General features: G+C 35.6%; 1 pseudogene; it reads right to left on the reverse strand.

The window, feature by feature from the left end:
• Window positions 1–3,236: 3,236 nt before the first annotated feature.
• On the reverse strand, window positions 3,237–13,568 carry LOC114045858 (annotated as a pseudogene).
• Between the last annotated feature and the right edge of the window lie 8,668 nt (window positions 13,569–22,236).

Here is a 22,236-nt window from a genome sequence, read left to right on the forward strand (position 1 = left end):
AAATCTAAATAAATAGAGAAATATTAATTCCTCATGGGTAGGTTGAACCCATATAATAAAAATTATAATTCTTCCTAAATTAATTTACTTGTTCAGTGTCATAACAATCAAACTATGACAAAATTTTCTTACAGAGTTAGAAAAAATAAGAACAAAATTCTTCTAGAACAAAAGGTCAAGAATATCAAGTGAATCAATGAAAAAAAAAGTAAAGGAAGGTGGCCTAGCAATACCAGATTTCAAATTGTGTTACAAAGTGAAAATCATCAAAACACCCTGGTACTGGCTTAAGAAATAGAGTGGTGCATCAGCGAAATAGATTAGGTACACAATACACAGTAGTAAATGACCATAATACTCTAGTGTTTGATAAACCCAAAAATCCAAACTTTGGGACAAAACCTCATCATTTGACAAAAATTTCTGGAAAAACTGCAAAGCAGTTTGGAAGAAACTAGGCAGAGACCAACATTTCACACCATATACCAAGATAAGGTCAAAATGGGTAAAGGATTTAGGTATAAAGGGTGATATTATAAATAGTAAAAAAAATTTTACTTAGCAGGTCTATTGATAAGGGAAGAGTTTACAGCCAAACAAGAGATAGATGGGATCACAGGAAGCAAAATGTATAATTTTGATTCCATGAAATTTAAAAGGTTCTGCACAAAGAAAATCAATGCTGCCAAAATTAAAAGGAAATCAGGAAGCTGAAGGGCAGGAGGAGGAAATACAGCAAGTTTCTCTGATAAAGGTCTCATTTCTCAAATACAGAGGGAACAGAGCCAAATCTATAAAGATAAGAGTCATTCCCCAATTAATAAATGGTCAAAGGATATGAATAGGCAGTTTTCAAGAAGAAGAAATCAAAACTATCAATAGCCACATGAAAAAAAAATACTCTATGTCACTATTGATTAGAGAAATAAAAATTAAACTCTGAGGTACTATCTCACATCTAACAGTTTGACTAACTTGACAGAAAATAAAAATGATCAATTCTGGAGTAGATGTGGAAAAATTGATACAGTATTGTTCACTCTTAATGGAGTTGTAAACTGGTCCAACAATTTTGGAGAGCAATTTGGAACTATGCCTAAAGGGCTAAAAAAATTATGCATACCCTTTGACCCAGAAATATCACTACTAGATCTGAATCCTAAAGAGATCAAAGAAAATGGAACAGAACCTCTATGTACAAAAATATTTATAGTAACTCTTTTTGTGGTGATAAAAAATTGGAAATTGAGGGCATGCCCATCAATTGGGAAATAGCTGAACAAGTTGTGGTATATGATTGCCACAGAATACTACTTTGCTATAAGAAATCATGAGCAGGATGATTTCAGAAAAACCTAGGAAGACTTATGTGAACAGAGTGAAGTGAGAAAAACCAGGAAAACATTGCACATAATAATAGCAATATTGTAACGATGATCAACTGTGAAAGACTAAGCTACTCTGATCAAAACAATGACCCAAGACAATTCCAAAGAACCCGTGGTGGAAAATCATACCAATTTCCAAAGAGAGAACTGATGAATTCTGAGTGCAGATTGAAGCATACTTCTTTCCCTTTCATTATGTTTTTTAGTTCTTATTTTTTTTTTGTAATAAGGCTACTATGGAAATATGTTTTGTATTGACTTCACATGTATAATTGATATTATATTGCTTGCCTTCTCAATGACAGGGTAGGGAGAGTTAGAGGGAGAGAATTTGGAACTCAAAATTTTTTTAAATGAATGCTAAAAATAAGTTTAAAATAAATAAAAAAGAAAAATAAAGTAAAAAGATAATTGGTCAAAAGAGCAATTTCAGTTGAAACTTAAGACACATTGCAAAGGGTTGAGGAATGAAAAGAGGAGAAGGGAGAATATTATCTATAACCCATGGACCTAGCCCTTTTTTGATCTCTAATGTAAATAATAGATAAAAGTTTGTGGATAAGAGTTTGTGCCAAATATACTTTATTATATTGGATCAAATGAATGAGTGAAAAAGTACTAATTAAATGCTTTCTAAATGCCAGTCACTATGCTAAACACAAAGGATCAAATATAAGCAAGCAAGACAGAAAGTCCCTGCCCTCAAGGAACATATATTCTAATGGGAGAAGATATCACATAAAGGGAAGCTAGAAAGGGGAGGGAAAGGTAGTATGTTCAAGGCACCACAGTTCAAAAATGGCCATGAAGTGACATAAAGATCTGATTCTGGGCAAGAGAAGGTGAAAAGCTCACCAGCCAGAGTTTAGGGACACAGAGGCAGATTATTGTCATAGCATTATCATTTCCTCTTCATTTCCCACTAGGCGGCATTCCAGTGGACTTCTTCATAATGCCGCAGGAACCTCTTCCTCCTAGATCACTTCAGCTCAGAAACTAACACCTCAGAAGTACTCTCTGTCCCTCAGTTAATTCTCTCTAATTGGAAGGTGGAGGGCTCTAGAGCCCTGTTTAGAGGAACCAGGCCATCTGTTCATTTCTCACCAGACTGTCCTTAGGTGTTCTCCCTCATGCTCCCACTCCTGTATCCCCCCCCTTAATCCCACTTCCTTAAGCCTCCTTTTATGTGATTTCTTTCCCATTAGAATATAAACTCCTTGAGAACAGAGATTATCTTTTTGCTTGTATTTGTATTTCCCAGTGCTCCAGGCACAAAGTAAGTGCTTAATAAATGCTTGTTGACTCACTCACTATTACATAACTATATTGTAGGTGACTAACAAATTCTTTCCGGTGTTTCAGTAGTAAATTCCATGTATCAAGGTCCAAAGTGAGCCCTCCTTTCATGAATCCCACATGATGGTAGTAACTATTTACAGAAAGAAAAAGCCAATATGTATGGAAATGCCTAACTCATATAGGCATGGACTAAAAGGTATTTACCTTTAATAAATTTTATATATTTTATATATAAATACATATTTATATATAAGTATATATTTATATATTTTATATATATACCTTTTACTTTTTATAAACTGTTCAAGCAAAATAATAACAAATGTATTTTTTCCACATTACTAAATAGTATTTGTTGAACAAGTTCTTAATCTACATCACATTAATGAGTAATAAGACTTGTTTCATTTGAATACATGTACTCTTATAAAATTAAACTATTTTCATAGGGTAAATTAAATAAGCATGATTATTTTTCATTTATGAGGAAGTGTATCTTTTTATTTTCTAAATACCATTTTAGGTTGTCAATTGTCATTTATGATTCTTTATATGGACTGCTCAGTATTTTACTTTTTATTAAGATATTGTAACAAGTGAATCCCCTATTCAAGTCATAAATTTCTGATTTTGCCTTGGAAAGGGCTTTTTTCCTCCCTTTTTTGTGACAGAACAAAGTAAAACATCAAGACATGAGGTCCTTAACAAAAAAGAATTAATGAAAATCATTTGAAATAGTACAACAGGCAAGAAGGAATGGTACAGGTTACTGGGTAGTTTCATCAGTGAAACTTTCCAATGCACAGAAGAAAACAAAAAAAAGTACAGAAAAGGACACAAATAGAGCAAATTAATTACTATTTTGTTAAACGATATATGTATTTACCTATATAAACACGCATTTTCTTGTTTTTAATAGTTGTAATCAATTTATTAAAAGAGATGATTGATTAGGAATCTGCAACAGTGACTTCAACTTCTACATCTGGTTCAGTGCTGATAGAAGTGATCTGTTTAACAATTTTAGAAAGACTGTGCAAATAAATGAGGTGTTTGTGGATTCTCATCTGGAACCAATCCCAAATCTTTGAACCTTCACAGAAAGGAGTTTTTCTAGTTGTGATTCCAAGTGTCTTAGTGGGCATTTGAACAAGTTCCTTCACTTTCAAGTTCTTTTCTTTAGCTTCTCTAATTAGGTCCAAACACACTTTCTCAAGTGAGTTCACGTTGCGGCTGGCGAGGTTGGTACGAATCCGGGGAGTGGCCACTTCGGGCTCCACAAGTGTCTTGCCAGTGTCTCTGGATGTCATGGCAGTGGATCGGCTTCCTGGTGAGAGTGAACAGCAGTGAGTCAGGAGGAGGAGAGGCAGGGACTGCTGACTCCATGGGGCTACAGTGATGATACCTTCACCAAAGAGGTGACATACTTATTTTCTAAAAGCCAATTTTAAAAGTTCCCAATTGTTTGTGTAATCCTCTTCTTTGTCCTTCTGTATATTGAGTTTTGTGTCTGTTAATGATTACGTTCACAATTTTTAAAAATTATTTTTAAAATGAAAGAATGGAGTAAAAGAATAACTGAAACTGAAAAGCATCTCTTCAAATAAAGTATTCATGAAAGATAAACCAGGAAGAAGTTGTAAAATGAAATTAAACAAGTTGGTGCCAAAAATTTTATTTTAATCTGTATTTATTATGCATTATTCAAAACACTGTTGAAAGTCTTTGGGAAAAGGCTCTCTACTGATTTGCATACACTCAAAAAAATTTCTTTATACTGCCAAAGATGTGTCTGATTTTGTGAAGGATCATTTCTTTCTTTCTTGTAGTTTGTAACAACAGAAATGTAAAAAGTTAGAATGGTAGATTATAAGAGCCTTGAAAGCAGAAATTGTGCTTGTCATCCTCTTGCCCCCCACAATAGCTCCATGGTCTATTGAACAAAATAGATTTAAACATAACAGCAACAAATATCTGTTGAATTTGTTGAACAGATTAAATTTGATGAGCTACATAAATGAAATTATTTTGAACCTATTCCTCCTTAGCTCCATTTCTGTGTGTCTGTGAAGGACACCAGTGAAGCAATAGAAAGGCTTCCTACTTAACATTTTTGAAGGTACTTCTATGGATTGAAATCTCCCTGAAGTCATTTTAGCTTGGGAAGAAACAAATGCTAATCATACTGGAGGAAAGAGAGGCATAAGGAAGATATTTCTGCAACATTTACATGAACATTAACTAAAAACAGGGGTTAAGTACTGGACTCTGGGAGCATAGGGCTTGTCAGATACTTTTGTATTCTAGAAAACCACTCCCTAGGAGTGGTTTCTTAAGTGACTCATTTCTTAAGTACGGTAGAGACTCTGTGTTGGGCCCCAGATGTACAAGGTGAAAGTGTATTGAAGTCAACAAGGCTGCTTCTATTCTCCCTCTCTGCAAGATTACTCTAATTAAAGTGCATCGTGTATTTGTATTTTGTTTTTCAAAACCTATAAAAAGGTGAAGATTTTCAGTTTCTCTGCAAGCAAAACAACTATACACTTGAGCATTTATCTGCCTAGAAGAAACACACTTCCCAAGAGCTGTTGCAGTCTTCAAATATCTGAACTGAAAGTTCATTAGCATATCATTAGTATTAGAATTCTTTTCTTAATATTGAAAGAAAACAGCTGGTTCTAATCAAAAGATGGATATTTCAACAATAGTCACAATTTGAATATTCAAAGCAATTTTCCTATGAGTAGCTCATATCGCATCAAGTGCATTTGTTCCAAAACATTGCACTTTCCACATTGGAAAGGCTTCAAGTACAAGCGTGGTGACAAATCATGAGTCCATCATCTAAGGACTAAGCTAGATAAACTGGAAAGTTTACTTGCCTGATGAATTATTTTAGCCTCCCTGATTCTCATACTATGCAGCTACTTATATCTCAGTTTACTGTGTAGCACTACCTTCAAGTATTTGAAGGGACATCACAAAGAAAGTATCTGTTCTTGTTGATCCCAGAAAGCCAGAAATTAGGAACAATAGGTGGGAGTTGAAAAAGAGCGGAAATTTTAGTTTCGAAATTAGGAAAAATTACCTAACCATTAGATCTGTTCCCATGTGGAATGGGCTGTCTCTAGAAGTAATGAGTTTCTCCTCATTGAAAGTCTTCAGGAAAACTTGAAAGTCTGGATACCCATTGTCAGGTATGTTCATATACAGGTGCAAGTTACTGGATAAATCTCTGAGGTTCTTTCCAACTCTGAGATTGTTTGATCCTGTGATTCTGTTGAAGACAGAACCCTCAAATAAGGTTATAGAGGGCTTATGATCTAAATCAGTAAAGTAAAAAACTAGACTGGTAAAATCTCAGAACTAAAAGAGGAGGAAAAAACATAGAAAGTCATGCCATATTTGTAGTAAGCAACAACACAGGTCAACAAGCCCATGAGTCTTTAACAAGTTGTAGCCTGTAAAACATATCAAGTGAAAAAAGTCAGCAGCAGCAACAATTGCCCTGTGTTCATTAATTATATAAATTTTATGATTATATGAAACACATCCTTAGGTTCTACCTAGGGATACAGAAATACTCACCTTGAGAGTAGTGTGAAGCACCCTGCATCTCTCTGTCTAAGATGTGCATGCATATTTTAAAATACTCAAAGGACTTGGGTTTTAGAAACATGACATGGAGGAAGTTTTGGCTTAAAGATAAATGAGTGCCCTGAATTCTAGTTGTGATATGAAATTCTTATTTTCTTTGGTCAAATTCAGTGTTCATATTTTTTTAGTGAAATGCTATTTGTTAAAGTTTTAATAATACCTACAATGTTGCTCTTGGCCCAGCTGAGACAAACAATACAGTGCAATTTCTTATCTTACTTGAGCAATTTTTGAAACTGCTCTCAAATTATGTCAATCCTTTTCATCCTCACAAGGATATTAATAAGCTGGGAACACTCTAAGGCAGCATGTTTGGAAAAGGAAGTAAAGCAAAGATCTTACAAAATGATCAAATTGCCATGAGCTCTTCTCTTTGCCATAAGCAAACTTAGGGTTAGCATCTCTAAACAAAACTAAAAAGTTTAAATTGAACCATTTACGATTGAGGCAGTTACATGTGTGTGTGCTTGCAGTTTCTATTAATGTCAGTGGAAGTAGAACCTGAGGACATATGTACCTATATATAGACACACACAGAGGTACAAGGAAACAAAACCCAAGCAGAACAAAAGAATCACAGAATCTCAGACCTAGGAAGGACTTCAGAGGACATTTGTCCAACCTGAACAAGGAACACTCTCAATCTTTAGCTGGAACTTTAAGGTTTAAAAAGAACTTTACAAATTTTACCTCATTTGATCCCCACACCAACCCTTAGAGGTAGATGTTATAATGAGCTTCATTTTACAGATGAGGAAACTGAGGCACATAAAGGTTAAATGACTTACCCAGGATCACACTGCTAGGATGAGCATGAGAAAGGATTTTAATTCAGGTCTTCCTGACTCCAAGTCCAGTTTTCTTACAATAAACCTGACAAGTGGTTGTTCAGCATTTTCATGAGAACCTCCAGTGAGGAGAGATTGCCTGCCTCCTGATGAAGCCTGTTCTACAATGGGAGAACTCTAATTCTTAAAATTGTCCTCAAGGCTGAGCTTTTTTCTTTTTAACTCCTACCTCCCTGCTCCTGGTTCTACTTTCTGGGTTCAAGCATAGTAAACCCCCCCCACACCCACACACACATATACACCTCCTCACCCCCACCAGTCGTTGATATACTTAAAGATGGCTCTCCTTTTCCCAAATGAATAGTTCAAATTGTTCAAAGGTTACAATTGAATGACCATATGCATCCCTTTCCCTAGAACATACATTTACTAGCTGTTAATTATTCATTCTAATGTTACTGATGGCATTCATATTTTTGGTCTCTGTCCACATCTTATCTTTCTAGGTTTCTCCATTCAGCCAGGCTATGTTGTCAGAGTGTATTCTGTGATTGGTCAAATATTACCCTAAACTTCTATCAAAAGGCCTCCCTGGAGTTCTGTATATGTGTGTGGGAACTCTTCTCATTGAATCATCAGCGTTATGATGGCACTCTGCTGAGCCTGCTCTACTGCCCCAATCAATCAGGGCTTTCAATTCAATTCAATTCACATTTACACCTTTAACACCTACTAACCCTGTGTAAGGTACACACACTGCTTTCTTCACAACAATGCTGTGAGGTAAATAGTTCGTTTTTATTCCCATTTTACAGGTGAAGAAACTGAGGTTGAGAAGGGATGAGCACTCATCCACAATCACACAGCTAGGTAAGAGTCAGAACCAGGCCTGTGGTTTAGGTCTTCCAAATCCCTCTGAGGCCACTCCTCTTTCCAATACACCCCCCTGTGCTGCTATTACTGCTTCTGATCCTGCTCCTTGCACTGAATTGACCCAAATTAAAAACTGAATTTAATGGAAGATGTTACTGAGGGTTGAGGGGAGATAAAGATATCAAAATATTGAAGATGATGCAAAAAGGTATCCAGTTGAGACAGGTAAGCTCTTGTCTCACTCTGGCAACCATTTTATCATTCAAGTCTCAAGAATCCACATTCATTCTAGATAATTGAAGTGGAGGTTTAACCATGGATAATTCTACCTCAACACCACTCCACTATCCTCCATCTAACATATTCCTGGGTGTCCTCCATTTATTGCTAATCTGGCCTATATTGCAAGAATTCAATCTAACAGTAATATTACTAAGTTGTGCATAATTACCCTGGAGTCAGGAGGACCTGAGTTCAAATGTGGCCAAAGATACTTACTAACTGTGTGACCCTGGGCAAGTCACTTACCCCAATTGCCTTACAACCTTCCCCCCCAAGAAAAATGCATTATTATTAAGGTGACAACTACAAAATTATGTCATGATTTTAACACTAAATAGAAAAAGAATTTTGTTTTATTTGCTTTTGAAGATTATCTGGGCCCACTCCTTCCTCAATAACTACAAAAAAATGAAATTTTACATGCTTATAATTTAACTAGTATTTACAATTTGGGGCCAAAAGTTCCTGCTTTCTTGGAAAGATGGTATTTTCCAGGTATACAATTTTTATAAAAATCCAAGAGTCATGAGTATGATGTGGCAGGTGTGGCAGTATTACACATAGTGATTTCTTCACCTTTATCATCACTATCAGCTCCAGGGTTACCTTGAAGACTCAGAGCCAGATAGGGGTAAATTCTGATGAAGCCATGACTAGAGTTACTGGGTATTGGCATGGTCTAGTAAAAGGAACATCAACTAGCTTTGCTCTGCTTGCCACTTATTTGGTCTTAGATAAGTCACTTAATGTTCTTTGATTTTTCCCATTGGATGAGTCAAGATAATGATAAGAAAACTTGCAGTACGATGTAATGGAAAGAGCACTTGATCAAAGATGGTTCCATCATGAAGCTCTCCTGTTTATAGGTTCACAGCACATGTTAGGTGATGAACATGGCATATGCTGATAGAAAAGAATGTTAGCAAATGATCTTCCTTAACTATTCTTTATTATAAGGACAGGTCCTTGTGTGTGGGCCGGGGGATGCTGAAGGGAAGCAAAATAGGGATAAATGATTATAACTTTGAAAAAGGGCACCAAGGCAAAATTCATAATTAATTATAATAATGTATAACAAATTATAATATAATTACAAAAATTATAAATAAACATTTGGCTTAGAGTTGCTCAGTTCCTAGCTCCAATATTTATTAGCTGAGTGACCTTGGGCAAATTAATTCTATTCTCTGAGTCTCGGTTTCTTCATCCATAAAATGGAATTAAAATCTTTGCACTATTTATCTTATAGTGTTATAGGGGAAAGTGCATTATAAACCTTGGGTGCTATATAGATGTTATTATTATTAATAGCCCCAACCATCAGGACAGTTTGAAGGATTCAGCTGACCATCAATAACGCAATGAACATTTGTGAAGTACCTTCCATGTACAGAAAACCATGTCAGGTGCTATGAGAGGCTTAAGTTTTTGATCAGACGTGGTCACTGGCCTTATGAAACTCAAAATTGAGAATAGGTGACCCATACATAAGTAACTAAAATATAAAATAAGACAGTATAAACACATTAAAAATGTTCAAGTGAATTGTTTTACAAGATCCTATCATAGAAATAACATTATTGACTAAGACTATTATGGAGGGTTGTCTGGATGGGGTAGTATTTGAGTAGATCTTAAAAACATAAGACAGCTTCTCTGAAAAACTGCACAAATGCAAGGAATTGCATGAGCGTCTACCATAGGTGGTGCAGTATACAGAGTGTCAGGCCTGGAGTCAGGAACACTCATCTTCCAGAGTTCAAATCTGGCCTCAGATACTTACTAGCTATGTGACTCTAGGCAAATTACTTAAACCTGTTTGCCTCAGTTTCCTCATCTGTAAAATGAACTGGAGAAGGAAATGGCAAACCATTCCAGTATCTTTGCCAAGAAAACCCTAATTGGGGTCACAAAGAGTCAGATATACCTAAAAATTACTGAACAACAACAACTACTGATAATCCCAAGGTCTCAAATGGAACAAGTCTCACTATGAGAAATCTTACACATTTTTAGAGCTAACTTCAGACTCAATGGTTCCAGGTTCGGACTGTTTAGGGCAGTTTCTTATTTGGTCTACTGATGAAAGAATGTCAGGCCCAGTACTGGCTGCAGGAATTTTTCAGAAAGTAAATTAAAGGAACCAATGTATATCTGACTTGATGTTCAATTGAAAGGCATGCCTTTTAACCTTAAATCAATATTCTAATCTTTAATCAAATAAATTGAATGTTTCAAAAGATCCATGATGTTAGTATGATGAATAACTACTCAAATGAGACAGCCTATACCCCCTTTTACGCCTTAGCACATGTCAGGGAGACTAATCGGGGGGCTGTTGGAAAAAATCTCAGCCAAAGATGATGAGAATCCTGAACTAAGGTATAGTTATGTGAGTGGAGAACAGGGATAAGATGCAAGAGATGTCATAGAGGTAGAACAGCAAGATTTGGCAACTGATTGGATGTGGGATGGAGAGAGAGTGAAGTGTCTAAGATAATGCTGAGGTTATAAATCTGGAAGACTGAAAGAATAGTGGTGCTTTAGCAGAAATAGAGAAGTTTGAAAGAGGATAGAGTTTGGAGGAAAAGAGAATGAGTTCAAATTCAGACTTGAGTTTGAGATGTTTCAGAGACATGCTGGAACAATCAATTTGAAATGTTCAATAGGACATTGGTGATATGAGATTAAAGCTCAGAGAAGAGATTGGAAATGGATAGATAGATCAGTGACTTATCTACATAGAGATGATAATTAGGGCCATGAGAGGTGATAAGTTAAGTGAAAGAGCACTCATCAATAAGAGAGAAAAAAAAAAAAGAGGGCATGAGATAAAATCTTGAGAAATACCCACAAAGAAAATGCAGAAACCTAAGAGAACCAGGAGAGAGTCTTGTCACGAAAACCCAGAGAAAAGAGATTATCCTGGAGTCTAAAAGATAGTCGACAGTGCCATATGCAGCCATTAGGTTAAGATGGATGAGGGCTGAGAAAAGACCAACAAATTTGGCAATCAAGAGATTGTTGGTAATTGCAGAGAAAGCAGTTTCAGTTGAGTGATGAAGTGAGAAGTCAAATTACAAAGGGTTAAGTAGTAAGAGGAGAGGGAGTAAAAGCAGGAGTTTGAGAAAGATATAGGTCCACACCTTGAGTTTGTTTGTTTGTAGGAGAGACTTGGATATACTTGAAGACTGTAGGGTAAGAAGTAGCTGGAGAGAGGCTGAAGATTGGAAAGAAAATGAGGATGATTTAGGTAGCCCTCCCTCTGTTTCTGCCTGTTGAAATCTCTTCTTTTAGATGCTAATCAAATGCTACCACTTCCATGAAGCCTTCCATGATTCTCACAAATAAAGGTGATCTGTCCTTCAAATGCAACATAAAACTTTGTCTCTCTTCTTTGCCCTTATCACATTATGCTTTGTATCATGCTTATTTATTCATATATTATATCTTCCTTACTTGATTGAAAACGTGTTGAAAGCAACATTTGCTTCATTTTTCATCTTCATACACCAAGCCCTTGACCACTGCCTTGCACTTTAGAGAGTGGGAGGGGATCGTAGGATAACAGGGTCAAAACCTCAGATTTCATCAGTCTGGGAAACTCTTGGTGTGAAAATAGTTTTAGTTGCTTTTCGTACTAAAAGAACATGTTACTTGCCTATGATCAAGCCACTAGTATGTGTCAGAGGTGGGAGATGAGCCCAGGTCTTCCTGACACTAAGACTGGATTTCAATCCACTTTGTCATGTTGCCTAGTAAGATCTCAATAAATGTTTGGAGAATTGAACTGAACTAAAATCTCTTTTTCCTCCATCTCTGAAGGAAAGTAGGAGAAAAATGCTGATAATCATGGAAAGAGGGAGTAAAAGATAAAAGCTCTGAACTAAAAAGGAAAAATAAAAAGACTTCAGTGGTGAGTGAGGCAGCAAGTCCTTCATGGAAGAGAGACATATCTTTCAAAGTTAAAAGGGCGTTCTATGAATAACTAAGGACAAGTTTTGATTTTACATTAATTGATATATTTAGTGACCTTGTAGTCATTAAGGAGAAAAAACATCGAAACTCATGGTATTTTTCAGATTCTTTTGGCAAACACATTTTGCCTAACCATGTGTTTTGTGTTCCATCAAAGAAGAAGGCATAATAAACAGCTTGATTTCCCACTCAGTTAAAACCCCCAATGGGAAGAAGGCCCCAGGAGGCATGTTATTGTAGCAAGGCCTCTATTTTGTTAGAATCACTAATTTTAATCATGTTTTAATGAGCATCTTGTACTCACAAGACAGACATTAAAAAAAAAAAAAGCTCAAAAGAATCTGTGTAAAACCCAAAGCAGACCATAAAGCTTCGGTTTGATTTTCCCAGCCATCATTTTGACTTTCAAAGTCCTGCTAACCTTCCCAAAGAGCCCAAGCCATTTCCTCTTGTCTAGACAACATAACTTGCTTCCTTCTGGAGATAGGACATTTGGGAACTCTCTCCCTCCTCCCCCTTCCTGTCCTATTCTACAAATTACTTCTGGTCCACAGTCATTCTGACATCTAACCTGTGCTCTGTCTCATTTCATGAACACGAGGTTGGATTCGATCTAAAACAGGACTATTTCTACAAGATACCCCCCACGTTCCATTGTCCCTACCCCCCACTCCAAATAAGAAACCCTCTATGCTTGGACTTATGAACACTTCTCCACTAGTATCTTCATAAATTACTTATTTTTTTTCAATGGAGGTGCTTTCTCCCCCCCTTGTTTGTCTTTTTTTCCTCACCAGGCAAGGTCTCATGGCCAGGCTGTCTGACAGTTGTTTTGAGCGTAGACAACAGAGAAGCGATCGAGCAGTGGTTAGAGAGATGGTTTCCTGTGGAGCTGAGGCAATGCTGGCAGTTGGATGCAGCACACACGAGCTTTGTGTCCTCGGAGGTCAGGTCATCATCTGAAACAGTCAAAACGAGAAGTCAAAGAGAAGTCAAGATCAGGCAGTTGAATGGTTTCAGTGCACCCACACAAACAAGATTCAAAGCATTTCAGCTGCTGAGTTTCCCTGAAGCTCAGACATTTGCTTTTGTAAAACTTTCCAATGAAGCATCACAGAGACTATTATGGAGAGAGGAGAACCCCCTCTTTTTTAAAACATAATAGCAATGAGTCTTTAGATATTAAATTCTATGTCTTATTCTCAATTAAATAGGAATCATTTACATTAGACGTAAAAGACTTAGACCTAGGTTGAAGTCCTGCTTCTGACACAGACAGGCTGTATGGTCACATATCTGTTCAGTGACCTAGCCTAGGCAATTAAGAGGAAGGAGAAGAGAAGAAACTGGCCTTCATCAGAAAAGGGAGATCCCTCATCTGGGAATTCCCCATAGACATGAAATGTTAGATCTAGTTGCTAGCTCTATCTTAGCAATAAGTATACTCCAATAATCCAAGGTATCTGTGATGTCATTGGTGTGGGTGCTTCCATGAGTCTTTTCTCTGTTTCCTCCAATAAACAGAGAGCATCCATCCTAAGTGCTGAGTGACCCAATTAGAGGAATATACTGCTACTCCTACTACCACCACCACCACCACCACTACTGCTGCTGCTGCTGCTGCTATTGCTGTTGCTACTGCTATATTACTAATAATAGTAGCTAACATTTATATAGTACCTACTATGTGCCAGGTACTATGTTAAGCACTTAACAAAAATTATGTCATTTGATCTTCACAATGCTTCTCAGAGGTAGGTGCTATTATTATTTCCATTCTACAGTTGAGGAAACTGAGGCACCAAGAGACTAAGGGACTTGCCCAGATTCACACAGCAACTAAGTGCCTAAGGCTGGATTTGAACTCAGGACTTCCAAGCCCAGCATTCTTTCCACTGATCCACCTAGAATAATGCTCTATTGTACCAGTACTTTCTGTAAACCTTTTAGAAGGTAGGGACATGGGATTGTAATTTTTGTGTCAATTCAGTTCAATAAGCATTTATTAAACACCTGCTATGTGCCAGGTTCTGTGGTAGTTACTGATTATGAAATACAGAAGTGGAGCAGTCTTTGATCCAAAGGGAAAACAACATGTATGCAAATGAAGACCATAAACAAAATGCATACAAAGAAAATTGGAAGGAGGGAGGGAGAAGCACTAACAATTGGAAAAATCACAGAGGGTCTCTCATAGGAAGTGGAGCTTGAGTTTGGATGGAGTGAGAGGTTCCAAGAAGTGGCACTGAGGAGGGAGAACATTCTAGGCCTAGGGTCAGTCACCACAGCTTGGAGGCAGAAGACAGAATGTTGGGATGGAACCAGGAAACCAGTCTGGCAGGTGCATAGAGGCCAGGAAAGGGAAGAAATGTGTCATCAGCCTGGAAAGATGGGTTAGGTAGGACCAGGTTGGGAAGGGCTTTAAATGCCAAGCAGAGGTCTTGATATTTTATTCTGGAGGCAACAGGGAATCCCTGAAACTTCTTGATCAGGAAGGGGAGTGACAGAATCACTTCAGAATTATCACTCTGGGAGCTGTGTGGAAGAACGGAGAGGGGACAGATTGGAGATAGCAAGTCTAATTGGGAGGCTATTACAACAGTCCAGTTAGAGGTGATGAATTTGATTTAGGCTTTTGGCTGTATGAGTGAAGAGGAGATAAATAGTAACTGGAGCCAGGACTAATGACCAATTTGATTATTTTTATATGTCCATTCATGTTATAAAATAGCTGCCAATTTTCTACAGAAAGGCCTCACTTTCTACAGAAAGGATGCCTTGCATCCAAAAAAAAAATTACTTGTTTGACTTATTGATTCTACCATGAGATGTTAGTTTCTTAATTAGTTATCCTATACTTTTTGAAAGAAAAAATCCATAAAAATATCATCTTTCCATCCCTCACACAATACCTTGCAAAATAAGTGCTTAATAAGTGTTGAAATGAACATTGATCTTTAAGCTAAAAAGACAAATTTCACTTTAAAAACAATTAAAAGTAAGCAGCATGGTATATTTATTACATATGATATATGATTTGCCCCAAAAGTCTAGGTGAAGTTTTAAGCTTTAATAACTTAAAAATACTTGAGAATACTAGGTTAGACACTATCACCTAAGCATCTTGTACCAGAAAATGTGCACCCTGCTTGGACCTAAATTTTGTAAACCCTTGTTTCACCAAAAAGCCAAAGACTTTGGCTTTCTGAACTGTAACAGCTACTTCCTCTCCAGTGAGTATGGTACTCCCCCAGGATAGGCTGCAGTAGTTTCCTGCTGCCTTCTATCTTAGTTTTCTTTCCTCTCAGGCACCTGAGGACTTGAGGTGCCTATAACCATTTCTTCTGGTTGTGTCTGGACAGAAGATTAAACATGAGGCCATCATACTATTCATCTAACACATCTAAGAAGCAACACGATCACACCTTTCCCTTCTCAGTCTGGAACATCCCTCCATCATACTGGCCCAATTCTTCCATTGGTGAGTTCCTCTTGGAACCAAACTTCATTCCTCTCCAGACTCATAAATTTCCAGACTTCATTGACTCTATGCTTCTTCATACCTCCTCAAATACTTCCTTCCTCCCCTCTTCCCCATATTCCCCATATCTTTGCCAAGAAAACCCCAAATGAGGTCATGAAGAGTTGGACACTAGTGAAACAATTCAACAACAGTACAAATATAAGTTATTATTGGATGGATTTTATGAATACATATTTTGTATAATATACCAAGTAATCTATAAAATATAATAAAAGATATCATAGCACATTAATAACCTTGTTATAATCTATTTGCTATAGATTAGCATTGAGTTGAGAGAGCAGGCAATACTATCTTTATTTAAGACTCTATCTTCTCTAAGGAGAGGTAAACTGCCCTAGGTGGGAAATAGATCATGACTTTTATGCTAATCAGTAAAAGGACCTGCTAGTAAGTAGGCCTTGCCCTTCTAGATTGGGTGAAATGGGAAGATTCAGTTAAAAAAAAAAAAAGACTGCTAAGGGGCCTGAGAAAAATAATTAAATAGTTCAGTGAATGGAGCAATAGACTTTGGGTTAGGAAGACAAGTTCAAATTCCACCTACTTCCTTCTTCCTTGTCTGCCTCAGTTTCCTCAACTGAAAAATGAGGATGATGATAACACCTACCTCCTAAGGTTGCTGTGTGGATACCAGGAGATAATGTTTGTAAAAAGCTTTGAAAACCTTAAAGTGCTAAATAAATGCTAGCTTTTATTATCATTATTATAATTTTTATTATGTCTACCCAGGACTAGGTGGCACAATGGATTAAGTGCCAGGTCTTGAGTCAGAAACATCTGAGTTCAAATCTGGCCTCAGATCCTTACTAGCTGTGTGATTCTGTACAAGTCACTCAACCTTTCTGTCTCAAGTTTCCTCAATCATAAAATGAGGATAGTAATAGCACCTACCTCCCAGGGTTGTTGTGAGGATCAAATGAGATAATATTTGTAAAGTGCTTAGCACAGTGTAGCACATAGTAAGTAATACATACATATATATTATATAATACATATAATATATAATATATAATGTATATATAGAGATGTTAGCTGTTCATGTTATTGTTGATCGTTTATTCTTATTCTTATTATTGATTCCCATGATTCATCTCTCCAACAAACATTCTAGATTTGGGAATTATTTCTCCATCAAAACTTATCTGATTTGAATTTTCTGTTTCCCTCAGGACCCTTACACTTTGATTTCAAGGAAAGCAAGTTAGTGGTCATGATTAATCAATGATAAGGATGAAAAACATTTTAATCTGTTATCATACCAGATATTTAAAATTTTATCTTTGACTCGTCCTTTCTCTTCACCCTCCATATCCAATGTTACTACATCCCATTGAGTATTTCTTCATAATGCATGTTGTGGTCCTTTCCATTGTCACAGCATCCATCCTAGTTCAAGTCCTCATCACATTATGCTTAGGTTTTTTTTCCCAAAAGCTTAATTGGTATTTTTGACTCCCAGATCTCCCTGTTCAATAAATACTATTTTAAAAAATATTAAACCTACTTTTAAAAAAATTTAAATAAAAGCTGCCCATTACCTACAGCACAAAATCAAAATTCCTTGGGCTAGCATTTGAGATTATGCTATTATTTGTCTCATTCATCCCTCTCCAATAAAAAATAGAAGAAAATGTGAAATATCTCATTGGAAAAAACAACTGACCTGGAAATAGATCAAGGAGAAATAATTTAAGAATTATTGAACAACCTGAAAGCCATGATTTAAAAAAAAAGAGGCTAGACATCATGTTTCAAGAAATTAACAAGGAAAACTGATATCCTAGCACAAGAGGGTAAGATAGAAATTGAAAGAATCCACCCAATCACCTCCTGAAAGGGATCAAAAATTGAAAACTCTCAAGATTATAGCCAAACTCCAGAGCTCCCAGGTCAACTTAAAAAATATCACAAGTAGCTAGAAAGAAACAATTCAAATATCATGGAGCCATTGTCAGTATAACACAAAATTTAGCAGTTTCTGCATTAAAGGATCAGAGGGCTTGGAATTTGATATTCTAAAAGGCAAAATAATTAGGATTACAACCAAGAATCACCTATCTAGAAAAACTGAGTATAAACCATGGGGGGGGGGGGAATGGACATTTAATGAAATTGAGGACTTTCAAGCATTCCTGATAAAAAAAGACCAGATTTCAAATGCAAGATTCAAGAGAAGCATAAAAGAGGTAAACAGGAAAGAGAAATCATAAAGTTTTGATAAGGTTAAATTACTTACATTCCTATATGGAAAGAGGATAGACATAACTTCTAAGAACTTTAACATTTCTAGGGTAGGAAGAAGGAGTATACAATACTGATGAACTTCTCCAGGCAATCAGATTTTGACATGATTAACCACAAGCCCTCATAACTGAAAATATAAAAGATTAAAATTAATTGAATATTAAATAATCTAATTCTAAAGAATGACTGGGTCAAAGAACAAATCATAGAAACAATCAATAATTTTATTAAAGAGAATGAGAACAATGAGACAACATATCAAAATTTATGAGATGCAGTCAAAGCAGTACTTAAGAGAAATTTTGTATCTCTAAACACTTAAATCAATAAAATAAAGAGCAGATCAATGAATTGAGCATGCAACTAAAAAAACCAGAAAAAGAACAAACTAAGAGCAAATTAAAATCTCTGATTGAACACCAAATTGCAAATCCTGAAAAATCAAAGATGAGATTACTAAAATTGAACATAAGAAACCATTGAACTAATCAATAGAGATAGGAACTGTTTTTATGAAAAAATAAAATAGATAAAACTTTACTTCATTTGATTTAAAAAATTAAAAAAAAAGAATACCAAACTACCAGGATTAAAAATGTAAAAGATGAATTTTCCACCAGTGAATATGAAATTAAAGCAGAAGCTATTATTAGGAGCCAGTTTGTTCAATTGTATGCCAATAAATCTAACAATCTAAGTAAAATGGGTGAATGTTTGCAAAAATATATGTTTCCCAGATTAACAGAAGAGGAAATAGAATATTTAAATAACTCTATCTTAGAAAAAGAAATTGAACAAGCATTAATGAGCTCCCTAAGAAAAAATTTCCAGAACCAGATGGATTCACAAGTAAATTCTACCAAAGATTTAAAGAACAATTAAATCCAGTACTACAAAAATTATTTGGAAAATTAGGGGAAAAAATGGAATCCTACCAAATTCCTTTTATGACACAAATATGGTGCTGATACCTAAACAAGAAAAAAAGACAAAAACAGAGAAAGAAAACTATGGACTAAATTCCCTAATGAATATTGATACAAAAACTTTAAATAAAATACTAGCAAGAATATGACAGCAATATATCACAAAAATAAAACACTGTGACCAGGTGGTATTTATACCAGAAATGTAGGGCTGGTTGAATATTAGGAAAACTATCAGAGTATTTGATCATATCAATAACAAAAAAAAAATTATTATCTCAATATATGCAGAAAAAAACTTTTGGCAAAATATGGCACTCGTTCCTATTAAAAACACTAGAAAGCATAAGAATAAATGAAGCTATCATTCAAATGATAAGTAGTATCTATCAAAAACCATGAGAAAGCATTATCTACAATGGAAATAAGCTAGAAATCTTCCCAATAAGATTAGGGTGAAGCAAAGATGATCATTATCACCACTATTATTCAATATTGTACTAGATATGCTAGCTATAGCAATAACAAGAAAAAAGAAATTGAAGGAATTAGAATAGGCAAAGAGGAAACAAAACTATCATCCTTTGCAGATGTCATGATGGTGTACTTAGATGGTCCTAGAAAATCAACTTAAAAACTAGTTGAAATAATTAACAATGATGTCAGCAAAGTTGAAGGATATGAGAAAAACCCACATAAATCATCAGCATTTCTATATATTACTAACAAAGTCCAGCAGCAAGAGACAAAAAGAGAAATTTTATTTAAAATAACTGCAAACAATATAAAATACTTGGGAGCCTACCTGCCAAATAAACTCAGGAATCATATGAACACAATTACAAAGCACTTTTCATATAAATAATCAGATCTAAAGAATTGTAAAAATATTAATTGCTTATGAGTAGGCCAAGCCAATATAATAAAAATGACCATTCTACCTAAACTGATCTATTTATTCAGTGCCATACCAATAAAACTATCAAAAAATCATTTTATAGAGCTAGAAAAAACAATAACAAAATTCATCTGGAAAAACAAAAGATCAAGAATATTGAGAGGATCAATAAAAAAAAATGTGAAGAAACGGGACCTAGCAGTACCAGATCTCAAACTGTATTACAAAGCAATAATCATCAAGATAATCTGGCACTGGCTAAGAAATAGAGTGTTGGATCAGTAGAATTGATTAGATACACAATACACAGTAGTAAATGACCATAGGAATCTAGTGTTTGATAAACCCAAAGTCCCAGCTTTGGGGACAAAAACTCACTACTTGACAAAAATTGCTTCAATAACTGGAAAGCAATTTGGAAAGCAAGAAACTAGGTAGAAACCAACAGCTCACATCATATATCAAGAAAAGGTCAAAATGTATACATGATTAAACATAAAGGGTGATGCCCTAAGCAAATTACAGGAGCATGGAATAGTTTACCTGCCAGATCTATGAATAAGGGAAGAATTTATGACTGAATAAGAGATAGAGAGCATTGTGGAATATTAAATGGATAATTCTGGTTACGTTAAATTAAGAAGTGTTTTTTGTTTGTTTGTTTGTTTTTACAAACAAAATCAATGCAGCCAAGATTTGAAGGAAAGCTGGAAACATGGGGAAAATTTTACAGCAAGTTTCTCTGATAAAGGCCTCACTTCTCAAATATATAGAGAACTGGGTTAAATTTATAAAAATACAAGTCATTCCTTGATTTATAAATGGCAAGATATGGCAGTTTTCAGATGAAAAAAATCAAAGCTATCTATAGTCTTATGAAAAAATGCTCTAAATCACTGGATTAGAGAAATGCAAATTAAAATAACTCTGAGGTACCACCTCACACCTATCAGATTGGCTAATATGACAGAAAAGGAAAATAACAAATATTGGAGGGGATGTGGGAAAATTGGGACACTAATGCATTCTTGGTAGAGTTGAGAACTGATCCAACCATTCTGGAGAGCAACTTGGAACAATGCCCAAATAGTATAAAATTGACCCAGAAATATCACTACTAGGTCTGTATCCCAAAGAAATCTTTTTAAAAAAAGGAAAAACCTCATATGTACAAAACTATTTATAGCAGCTATTTTACAAAGATTGGAAATTGAGAGGATGCCCATCAATTGGGATAGGGCTGAACAAGTTGTGATATGTCATTGTGATGGAATATTATTGTACTATAAGAAATGATAAACAGGATGCTTTCAGAAAAATAAATGCAAAGTGAAGTGAGTGGAACCAGGATTTACGTTGCACATAGTAACAGCAATATTGAAATGCTAATTAACTGTGAATGACTTAGCTATTCTCAACAATACAAATGATCGAGACAATCCCAAAGTAATCATGATGAAAAATGCTATTCACCTCCAAAGAAAGAAGTGGTAGAGTCTGAATACAGATCAAAGCATTTTTTTTTTTAGTTTATTTTTCTTATGGGGTTGGGGTTGGGTTTTTGGTTTTTGGTTTTTTGGGTTTGTTTTTTTTTTTCGGTCTTTGTTTTCCTTCACAGTATGACTGATATGAAAAATATGTTTTCTATGACTACACATATATAATCTATATCACTTTTCTTGCCTTCTCAACTGCAGGAAGAGAATTTGGAATTCAAGTTTTAGAAAAAAATGTTAAAAATTCATTCAAGTAATTGGAAAAATATTTTTTTAAATAACAGAGAGAAGTCAGTTGTCAGGTGACACAGCTAGATGTTCTCATCAGTTTCTGTCAACACTGGAGACAATTAATGTGAGTATATATGAACCAGCATCAGAGATGCCTATTATAATGGTGACCTGATATGATCCAGCCATGTTTTTTAACCTTGCTAAAAGGTGTCATTGCATAGTAGGAACTCCAATATCACTGCTGTAGTGCTCTTACCAAATCATATGAAGGAAGGTATCCCGCCAGTGTCTGGGACCCTTCTTTCAATTGGCCTGTTGTGGGATTTTGTGTCCCCTCCACTTTTGCGCTGGCACACAGAAAACATACCAAGACTTAGTCTTCCCAGGAGTGTTGGGTAAAACCCTTGCTCTTCTAGCTAGTGATTTATGAATACCAAAAAAGGAATTGTTTAACCTTTCTGAGTTGGTCAAATAGCTAGAGGTAATGTCCAGGAATAGGAATTGGACCCAAGTAAGTTAATTAAATTCTTATCTGGAAGTGAGAACACAAGGAGGAAAATGTTTTGTTTGTTTGCTTGTTTGTTTGTTTCAGGGGTAGAGTGAGGAGAGGGATAGAAAGTTGAATAACA

This window comes from Vombatus ursinus, unplaced genomic scaffold (genome assembly GCF_900497805.2).
Source record: "Vombatus ursinus unplaced genomic scaffold, bare-nosed wombat genome assembly UNPS02014779.1, whole genome shotgun sequence".
NCBI lineage: Eukaryota > Metazoa > Chordata > Mammalia > Diprotodontia > Vombatidae > Vombatus > Vombatus ursinus.